General features: G+C 43.2%; 1 long non-coding RNA gene across 1 annotated transcript; it reads left to right on the top strand.

Moving 5' to 3' along the window:
- Positions 1 to 1,127: 1,127 nt before the first annotated feature.
- On the top strand, positions 1,128 to 10,257 carry LOC125941377 (uncharacterized). The gene is made up of 2 exons (XR_007464212.1): positions 1,128 to 1,259; positions 9,828 to 10,257. It is a non-coding gene; the product is annotated as an uncharacterized LOC125941377 (long non-coding RNA).
- The last annotated feature ends 580 nt before the right edge of the window (positions 10,258 to 10,837 follow it).

Here is a 10,837-nt window from a genome sequence, read left to right as displayed (position 1 = left end):
AAAAAATGCGGTGTAGGAAGGTTTAAGTCAACCGAATTCACTGCCGTCTGAAAGGGTTAAATTTATGTTACCCACCAACAACACCAGTAGAGCGTTCTTGATCCATTCCGACGGCGAATCGCGTCATTTATCTTTGGCCCCAACCAACTATAACAACAATATTTTGTCTAAAAACTCAGCGCCGAGCTCACTGACGTATCAAGAATTCCGCAAGGGTACTACAGTCGGGAATAGTCGTCACTTGCTTTACAGAGCAGATACCCAATGATATATACCTGTCTAATGTTAAAATATGCGTCATAGAAATTTGCAGCTGCACCTGTTACTGAACTATTATTTACACTATAACTTAACATTTTGACTTATTCTGTTCGTACAATAAAGAAAGATGACAAAGAAAGATGAAAACAGAGCCTTCGCAACCCGCAGAACGATGTCTAGGTGAATTTGTGTAGTGCCGACCAATTTTATGCCGCCGTAGTCGCGACGCCTGGATCACACGTAGGCACAGTTTTGCAGATTACTCTCCGGCATTGCTTTATCCTCAGACAAGCTTCATGGTAATGCTGTATAAACATTAGAATGACCGAAGTTCATCTTTACGCTGCCTTCGTTTCCAGTGTAACGCATCAAATTTTATGTGCAAATATTAAGTCCACCCTTATCACGCCCCCCCCCCCCCCCCCCCCCCCCCCTGCCCGCCTTCCCAACCCCCTTTTTTCGCGCTCTCTGTATCCTAAGGCCTCTCAATCCTCCGTTCCATTTTTCATGCAGAGAACATGCAAGCGACTATACACATGCGACAGAAGTCCTGGCGTTTTATTAGAGATTGCTCTCTCACTCTCTCTGTCTCTCTCCCCGGCAAGTTTAGTATAGGCTGCATGTTTGCAAACAGCAGTCGATCTGAGGAATCAGGGCCCGCACCTGCCGCAATGTGTGGAAGAGATTAACCGAGAACCAGGCGTCGAACGTGACGGGCCGCCACCTATGAGCACTTCGTTAAACGAAACTGCAGCCTCCCTACATAGGAAGCCGTGAGCGAAGCGGAGTGTGTTTTGAGGGTCGCAGCCGCGGTCACAGCTGCTGGTCGTGTGAACGACAGCTGCGACGCTGCGGGCTTTTGCGCATGCGCGTGCCGGCCTCGGTGGTCAGCCCCCCGCCACACCGCAGCGCTGTCAGCCGGTCTCGCGGAGGCGTTCACTTTGCTGCGTAATGGTGTCGTTGGCAGTTGGGACCTCTCATCTGCGCAACTGGAAGAGGTAAACAAGTACGTAGCATTCGTTATGCTTACTGTGTTACGTAAAGCGTGTTTCCGTGGTCGAAGACGCAAAAAGAGAAGGAGAAGGAATGCTTCAGGCCACGGTTCGCCTTATTCACGTTCCACTTAATTTCTATACGTTTGCATCCACTTCGTTTCTTCAAACCCGCTCCTTTCGGCTTTGCTCACCGTCATGTTAGTATAGTCACGTGTGAATTGCATGTCCCGCTTATTGGAGCTGTGCTGTTCAGGGTAGGCCAATATTGCACGACTGCTTCTTATCTGTATCTGTGACAATCGTCGGCGCGGTTTCTTTTTACTGCGTTGCCCCGGGTTGATAAACTGGGTCCAGCAAGACTCAGTTTAGCAATTATACATGGCCGACTCAGCGATGGGACCACACGAAGGACATATCACATCGAGGCGAGTGAAACGGCTATCGAGTGGGTTTTATTTATGAAGGAGCATTGCAATCATGCCCCGTAATTTGTGTAGAAATCCAGGAAACTAAGTGCGAAAGTTATTTTAGTGTTATCACATTTCGCCAAGCAAACTGTTTACCGTTCAGGGGAGCCTCAAATTAAAGGCTAGACAGAACACGTCTCTTGAACGCACCGATGTTGATGACAATGATCTAAATAGCAGAAAGGTGCGCACTGTCTAAGAATGAAGACCAATGTAATTAGGTGGCGCTCAGGATCGTTTTAAAGCGACAATCTAACGAACGAACGAAAGCAAGCAAAAGAGATAAGTGTGCTTGAGCACTCGAACAGGTCTCATTCAAGTTTATTATTAATTCAGCACAGCATGGAAAAAGAAGAGAAAGATCGTGCTAAGAGACGGTGCCCAATTCTTGGCACAGTTAAAAATTTTGTTTGCAATGTCTCCTGAGGAACTTCTAAACACCGTGAATTATTCTCTAAAAAATGCTTGGATTCCTCAAGAATGGAGGACAGTCAAAATAATTCCGCTACTTAAAAAACAAGGAGCTGGCTACAATCTTGACAATATTAGACCTATTTCTCTTACCTCAAATATGGTAAAACTTATTGAAAGAGTTCTATATGATCGCATGATCGATCATATATCTAAAAATTCATTACTGAGCCCAAGTCAAATAGGTTTCCGGCCTGGTCTCTCTATTTGGTGTGCGCATGTAGACTTGGAAAGCCGTATCCAACTTGCTAGAAATAGAAAAGAATTGAGTGCTTTAGTGACTCTTGACGTGGCGAAAGCTTATGACAGTGTCGAGTACCCACTACTACTGGACAGATTACAGTCCTACAATTTTCCGAGATATATAACGACATGGATTTTTGCATTTTTAAGAAATAGAAAATTTTATTGTTTTCAAAACGGCGTTTCTTCAACAAAATTCGATCAGACAAGAGGGGTGCCCCAGGGGGCTGTTCTGTCTCCTGTCCTATTTAACCTTTGGATGAGTTCAATTCCACTGAGCCGGGAAGTTCATCTCTATGTCTATGCAGACGACATCGCATTTTTCGCGACAGCAAGAGACATCAGTTCCCTTTACCTGTCCTTGCAAACATACCTCAGTATGCTAGAGACGTGGCTTCACACTCTTCACCTGTCTCTAAACGTAAACAAAAGTGCAGTCCTTGTCTTTCCGCTTTCCGGGCCGATACATTTATCTTTAGTATATGATCAGAGAACAATTCCACAAGTAGAGTCGCTTAAGTACCTGGGTATCACATATGATGAAAAACTTAGCTGGCGTTCTCACATAGAAAATATTGCAACGAAAGGGACACGAGCTGTAGGTTTATTACGTAGAATCAGTAACCGGCGATCTGGTATGCGAAGTGACACATTAATTATGATCTACCGTATGTATGTACGACCGATTATAGAATTTGGATGTGTTTTGTTTTCCGGAGGTGCAAAATATAAAATAAGACCACTTGTTCTTTTAGAGAGAGAAGCTCTTCGAATATGTTTAGGGCCTGCCTAAATTCGTTGCTAATAAAGTGTTATACCAGGAAGCGCGCTTACCTTCTCTTCACACGAGATTCTGTATGCTTACGGTTCAAACCTACTTAAGGGCTTATGAATCGCCTCTTAGACGTACAGAATATATATTTATTAGTGAACCAAATTCATTTTTTGAGATCACGTGGCCTCGGTTACATACCCCACAGGTTGTATTTGTGCAAGCACAATTAGCACCTTTAAATGTTCACATTAGGGAAATCATTCCGTTAGATAGCTCCACATTGTCCTTTAAAATAGAATTTGCGGATATTTTCCCCAATAACGCAAAACTACTGCCACCAACATATTTGAATGCCCTTTTGCAAGATTATTTGGCCCATTTCCCAATAAATGTAATAGCGACTGATGCTTCCTCGTGTGAAGAGAAGGCAGGCGTGGGAATATACTCACCATCCCTCGATTGGTCTTTTTCACTTCGCCTGCCTGATTACACACCAGTTTTTCAGGCCGAACTTCTGGCAATAATTCTTGCATTGAGAAAGTTACCGCTATATGTTACAAAAGTTATTATTGTCACAGATTCACTTTCTGTATGCAGCGCGCTTAACGCATCTACAAATTTGACAGCTTTAAACACGTTTTATACATTGGCTCCTCCCCACTTAAAGTTAGTTCATTTAGTATGGGTACCAGGCCACCGAGACATCCAACTTAATGAAATAGCTGATTCTTTAGCACGAGCTTTGTTAAAGGGTCCGGCGATATCTGTGCTGCCGGCAACTGCGTATATCACTGCAGCCAGATATAGGCAGTTTGCTTTGACTGAAGACAAGAAAAGCCTCGCACTAGCAAAATCAACAGACTTTATACACCTAAATTATTCTTGGAATCGACAGTGGTGTCCCAACCGGCAATTCGAAGTAACATTTACAAGACTGCGTTGCCGTATTCCACAACTAAATTTTTACTTGCACAGATGTGGTCTGGCGGCATCACCATTATGCTACTTCTGCAATGAACCAGAATCTATTGATCACTTTTTACTATCCTGTCGGCAGTTTTCTAATCATCGACAACGATGTTTAGAAATCCCACTTCGTAATCTAGGACTGCCGTTAAGCAGTTCAGTTTTACTCTCACTTGGAGCCACGGTGTTAGGATATGGCCACGGGAATGTTTGCCGAGCCATTTATAACTTTTTATGTGACACAAAAAGATTGCCTTATTAATATTTTCCTATTGTTACGTGATTGCTTTATTTATCCTTCAATAAATTATAGCTTTAGCAAATTCAAAAAGTAAAGTCATAAAACCACAATTATATTATTATTATTATTATTATTATTATTATTATTATTATTATTATTATTATTATTATTATTATTATTATTATTCAAAATTTACGCATTTCCTTTGCTGTATTCAATTTATTATTAATTTCATATTACTATTCCTATTCAGGCAAGGCTGACTAACTTAGTAAACACTACTTAATTCTTTCATTATTGCTTTATTTCTCATTTTCAATTAGTCATTTATTTTTATTCTTATACTTATGCATTTATAAATTAATTTATTTCAAATTTCTATCATAATACCACCCGGTTCGTGGCCTATCCCCCTCAGTGGGTTGTGCCAAGTGTTGAGGCATCATCATCATCATCATCATCAATTCTTGGCCAATAGAGAATAGAACAGCCGGAGACGCCATCTTCATCTGTTCTGGGCGTCGTGCTGAACGCCGCGTGACCGCCTTTTCTCTGGTTCCTGGATCAGTGAACGTGACCATGTTCTAAGTCGGTGTGGTCAAGTATCGGACGGCGGTATTATACTGTTCTTTTGGAGTTTTCGATTTTATTTTGAGTTGTATATCGTTTCTTTTTTCACCTTCTCGTTTGGTGTGTTGCGAGCCAGTCAGACTAACCTGATGTCTCTCTCTTTTCCCGGTCAAGGGCATTCCCCTTGGCTAGCTTCTCTCCCGGCTCGAGAGTGGCCGATAGACAAATTTTTAAGCAGTGGCAACAGGATTGTCCTGGTGGCTCTAGTACCTATCAATGGGGGATCAATTCAAATGAAAAACCCGAAAGCCATTCAAGTGGAGCTTCGAAAGGCCACCACCCACTTCCAGAAGATCACCGAGGTCCGTCAATTTGGTCGCGGTGGTATTCTGTGCTGCTCATCAGACCAGGAATGTGTTCAAGAACTTCGCAACTGTTCCGAATTTGCATCAAATCCGGTGAGCCCGCTTATTCCAGCACACCTTGCTTGCTCGAAAGGCTTAGTTCGCGGTGTCGACGCGAGCCTGGACCCATCAGAGGTATTAGACTTATTTTCAGTTGCTGGTGCTGTTTCTGTATACCGATGCAGCCGAATTATCGAGAACAAGAAGTCGCCTACGGAATCGGTCATTGTTACGTTCGCGGGAACAGCCCGTCCATCTGAAATTAAGGCATGGCCCCTAATATACAAAGTAGAGCCACTAACTCCACGACCACTACAGTGCTCGAAATGTTGGCGTTACGGGCACAGCATAAAAGGCTGCAGGTCTGTCACTCGATGCCGACTATGTGGAGAAAATCACGACAGCACAGACTGTAAATCTCAGGAGGAAAAATGTTGTCTGTGTCACGAAGCTCACGCGGCAGACTATTCGAACTGCACGGCGAAGGAGCAAGAATTAAGAATTCTTGAAGTGGTGGAACGCAGGCGATGCTCACGTAGGGAAGCGTTTATTGAGGTTCAAGGAAGAACCCATGGCTGTGCAGGTGTAACAGCTCGTCAACCCGCTGGCTTAGATATTTCTGTATCCAAGGCCATAGCAGAGGCAGTAGAGAAGGCTACAGAAAAGACCATGGAACGTCTTGCGACAACTATTTTTGAGTCCTTGGCACAAATGCTGTCTAGTCAGCTGGCGCAGCTCATTAACACAACCTCTACCCAAGTTCAAGCATGCCAAGTTTCAAATATTTTAAATCTAGGTCCAAACCAAACATCGTCACCCAACCCAGTAACTAACTCTCCTTGCGCAGGACCTTCTACTCGTGTAGAGACGGAACCAGCACCCCTAACAGATGATTATGAAGAATTTCAGGATGTAGACATGGAACTTAAAAGTATGAAACGCACCAGATCTCCTCCCCCCAAAATTTCCCCTAAGTCAAAACCTAAAAAAATTGTAAAAGAGAATCTTTCCAAGAAAGACTTCTTGAAAGAGAGCATTTTAGAGCAGGCGGTCTCCGCCACCGTTCTATCTTCACCATAGGCTCTCTAAAAATCTTACAGTGGAATTGCCGTTCGATTGCTTCTGCTGCTACAGATTTATCATATATTTCTTCTGAATTTTCCCCAGACATAATTGTATTACAAGAAACCTGGCGTCTAAGGCAACTCGTGCCGTGGGATGGCTACGTAAGATCAGTCATCAACGATATGGGCTGCGAAGGCATACATTAATTATGATATATAAAATGTATGTCCGACCGATCATGGAATTTGGAAGTGTCTTGTTTTCTGGTAGCCCAGCTTATAAAATTCAACCTCTGATAATATTAGAAAGGGAAGCTCTGCGATTGTGCCTTGGACTCCCTAAGTTTGTTGTCAACAACGTGCTGTATATGGAAGCACGAATGCCAAGCTTAAAAAGCAGATTGAGGATTCTTACAGTCCAAACGTATTTAAGAATTTACGAATCTCCTCAAAGAAGACCAATGTATATTTTTATTAACGAACCAAGTTTATTCTTTAATAGTCATTGGTCGCGATTACACACCCCTCAGATCGTATTCGTACAGGCACTGCTATCACCATTGAATGTACAAATTCAACGCATTCAACCAACAAGTCAATCAAAAATAAGCCTCCAGATAGAATTTGACGATATTTTCCCCTCAAATGCTAAACTAATGCCATACCAATATTTAAATGATCAGTTCCAAGATTACCTCTCTCACCTGGAAACAAACAATATCATAGCCACTGATGCTTCACAGTCCGAAGAGAAGATTGGCGTAGGCATTTTCTCTCCTTCTCTTAATTGGTCCTTCTCTATTCGCCTTCCAGATTACACACCTATTTTCATAGCAGAATTATTGGCCATTGTCCTAGCGCTACGTAAACTTCCTGCAAATCAATCAACAGCTGTCGTAGTTACAGATTCTCTATCGGTATGTGTGTCGCTTTCCACGGAAACGAATGCAGCTCTCCTTAGCTTGTTTCACAATTTAGTCCCTAAAAGTTTACAAAAAATTAACTTGCTGTGGATTCCTGGACACCGCGGTTTATATCTAAACGAAATGGCAGATTTATTAGCAAGAACGTCTCTAAGTGGGCCTTTGATCCCTGTTTTACCGGACACTTCTTATGTCACTGCATCGAGATACAGAAAATTTTGTTTGCAAAATGATTTAAGCAACTTACCGCTGAAACCATCTACAGACTTTCAGCATCTCGGTTTTTGCTGGAATAAACAGTGGTGCTCTTCCCGGCAGTTGGAAGTTACTTACACCAGACTACGCTGTCGTATCCCGCAATTGAATTTTTATTTACATAGAGCTGGTCTCACGATGTCCCCTCTATGTCACAACTGTAAGGAAATTGAATCAATAGAACATTACTTTTTATCATGCAGACGATATTCACGCCACAGAAAGTTATTACTGGAAGCTCCACTTTACAAATTGGATTAAGTTTAAACATACCAGTATTGTTATCATTGGGGGCTTCAGCACTAGGCTATAGTCACAGAGACGTGTGTTGCGCAGTATTCAATTTCTTAACTGAAACAAAACGATTACCCTGCTAATTATTGTATTTGTATTCTACACATCAGATGCATTCATATCACCTAAATTGATTTCTCCAAATTGTTTTGTTAATATTACCTCCTTCTGATTGTAACAATTCTTCACTTTCACCTTTTTCAGTCAGTCTGACTGCTCGCTCGCGTGCTAATCTGGTTAGTGCGACATCTGTCTTTTTTGTCTTTTACTTGGCATTTCTTGTTTTCTTGTTTTAAAATATGAATTTTCTTTAGCATTCCCACTGCCGCCCGATTCTTGGCCTATCCCCCTTAGTGGGTGCGAGCCATAACGGAGGTGCATCATCATCATCATCATCATCATCATCTTGGCCAATCCCCCGAAGTGGGTACGAGCCATGTGCTGAGGACATAATCATCATCATCAACAGACGTCTAGGTATGTGGAAATTGCCCTGGTGTGCTACATAATTACTATAACTGTCCTATAGCATTCTCGTTGTAGCCTTCAAGCTAAAGTCGAGTAAAATGTCTCCTTTGTCTGGCGCACTCGTAATCTGCTAAGCTGTCGGCCAGTTGCCGTCCTCTATTTTCGAAGACATGTGAAGCATGCTTTGTTTTGCTTTGATGATCGTAACTATTTGCTTTTAAAATGGCACTAGCAGTGTGGGGTTTAGGCCAGGAATCGGGTGGTTTAGCTAGAACGTGCATTACGTGTTGGCCCCGGACGCAACAGTTCTCTTGGCTGCATTTACGCGTGATATCGGCAGACGCGAACGAGCGCGTTAGTAGAGTTGCTAAGTGTGGTATTTCGGTTTTGGTTTCGGTTGATCACTGAGGAACCCCGTGCTTATCTTATGGACTTGACGACAATTTGGCTACTACGCGTCCCATCAAGTCAGGGCACTTCAAGTACGTTCAGCTTAAGTGATGGATCTGTTTGGAATGCTTCGAAACTTGTCGTAATGCATGCGGAGAAGGATAGGGTTGGCAAAAACCCCTCACGGGTTTTGAACAGTGTCGACGTAATCGCTGTCGTAATTTCAGGTGACTAGAATATGAGCACACAATTGCCCGCGTTGGCTAAAACGTCCATTTGTCAGCGGTTGAAGAAGCCACCAAACGCATCTGACTGCACATGCAAAATAGTGTTGCAGACATTTGCATTATTATGATTTTATGAAGAGATATGAAAATAAGACAGTATACGAATTACAGAGCGTGCCCGGGGGAACGATATATTTTAATCGAGATAAAAATAAAGAAAGGGAGTTCTGCTGTTAACAACGCGCAGAAGGGTAACTATAGACCCATTAGAATTGGAGAAGCATTACGAAGGCGGAGAAATGCAGCTTATTGCAGCAGAGAGAGAGAATAATCATCCTATTTTTCCGAATATCCTGTACCGTATCGGAAGAGGATTAAACGATGTTATGACACCAGGTAATCTGTAGTCATAAAACGTATTGGATCCACGTATAAAGCAGGGTTAACTGGAAGCATCTGGGAAAGTGTTCCGAACTGCAGTGGGAAGACGCCGGTGATCGAGAACCTTCTCCCTAGCTCAGTGTCCTGCACGCACTACAAGCCTAATGTGGACATCTTGGGCTCGACTTCCGCCTTCGAATATGGCATCCATTCGTGCGCACCATAATCGTGTTCACCATAATCGTGTACACCATAATCGTGTACACCATAATCGTGTACACCATAATCGTGTACACCATAATCGTGCACACCATAATCGTACACACCATAATCGTGCACACCATAATCCTGCACACCATAATCGCGCGTGCGTGTATGTGTCATGTCGCAGTTTCGTGGTTGTTTGAATGAACTTTTCTGTCAACCGTGCAGGGCACTGCAGGACTGGCGCTATGACGGTAACGCAGTGGCTGATGCTTCTGATAGTCCAGGGGGCCACGGCCTTCGTGTGTCCGCCGCACGTCTGCGAAAACACCACGTGCCCGCATGTCTCAGTCGAGACCTGCCACGGTCGGCTTAGCACTGAAGGCAGCTTCTGCGGGTGCTGCATGATCTGCGTCCCCGAATTAGGTGATTATATTTTGACAGGGGGCGGAAAGAAAGGTAGAGAGTGAGGAGGGTAGATCTTCATTCAATTTCATTTATTTCTTGCGCTTCAGGCCCTTAGGCATTGCAGAGGAGGACGGGGACGATAACCAGATGACATAAATATGCACAAGCAATTTTCTGTTAATCATCACAGTGCACTATACGTGATAATGTAACACAGAATAACATAAGTGTGTACTCATTATTATTATATGACTATTATACAAGAAGGTCTAAGTGCAGCGAAGTTAAAAAAGCATAGGTAATTACGCACAAGCTTGTTTCGTGTAGTTGTTCAGGCGCTATAAGATTGGATAACTGATCCGCGGTACTCGCAATAAAATGCGGAAGCTCCTTCTATTCACTACAATTTTTCAGGTGAATGAATTCGAAAAGGCAGCGGTTTTGCATTGGAGAACAAAAACCTTGCGTGCATGGGCAAGGCGACGTGATGCCAAATTCATATAGCAGGTTATACCAACTCTTAACCCTTTGACTGCCACTCCCGAGTATGCTCGGTTTGCGTTTTCAACGTACTCCCTGCCTCTCCAGAAGCAACTAATGCAAAATCTAACATTGTGTGCCGGTTGTTCCATCTATGGCGATGTCATCTAAACCCACAAATACATTGTCAGGTGAATATATTACTGCAGCTGGAGCGGATGTTTCAGTGCTCTGTCGCTCTGTCACTGCAGGACAGCCATGGTGAACCAGTTTGAAGATCCATCCGCACTTTGACAGGCCGAGAGATTTATGAATACTTTGATGAATGACGAATCGGAATAAGATTCAGG

This window comes from Dermacentor silvarum, chromosome 11 (assembly GCF_013339745.2).
Source record: "Dermacentor silvarum isolate Dsil-2018 chromosome 11, BIME_Dsil_1.4, whole genome shotgun sequence".
Classification (NCBI taxonomy): domain Eukaryota; kingdom Metazoa; phylum Arthropoda; class Arachnida; order Ixodida; family Ixodidae; genus Dermacentor; species Dermacentor silvarum.
Note: the sequence above shows the minus strand (reverse complement) of the source record. Positions and strands in the feature narration are given on the sequence as shown.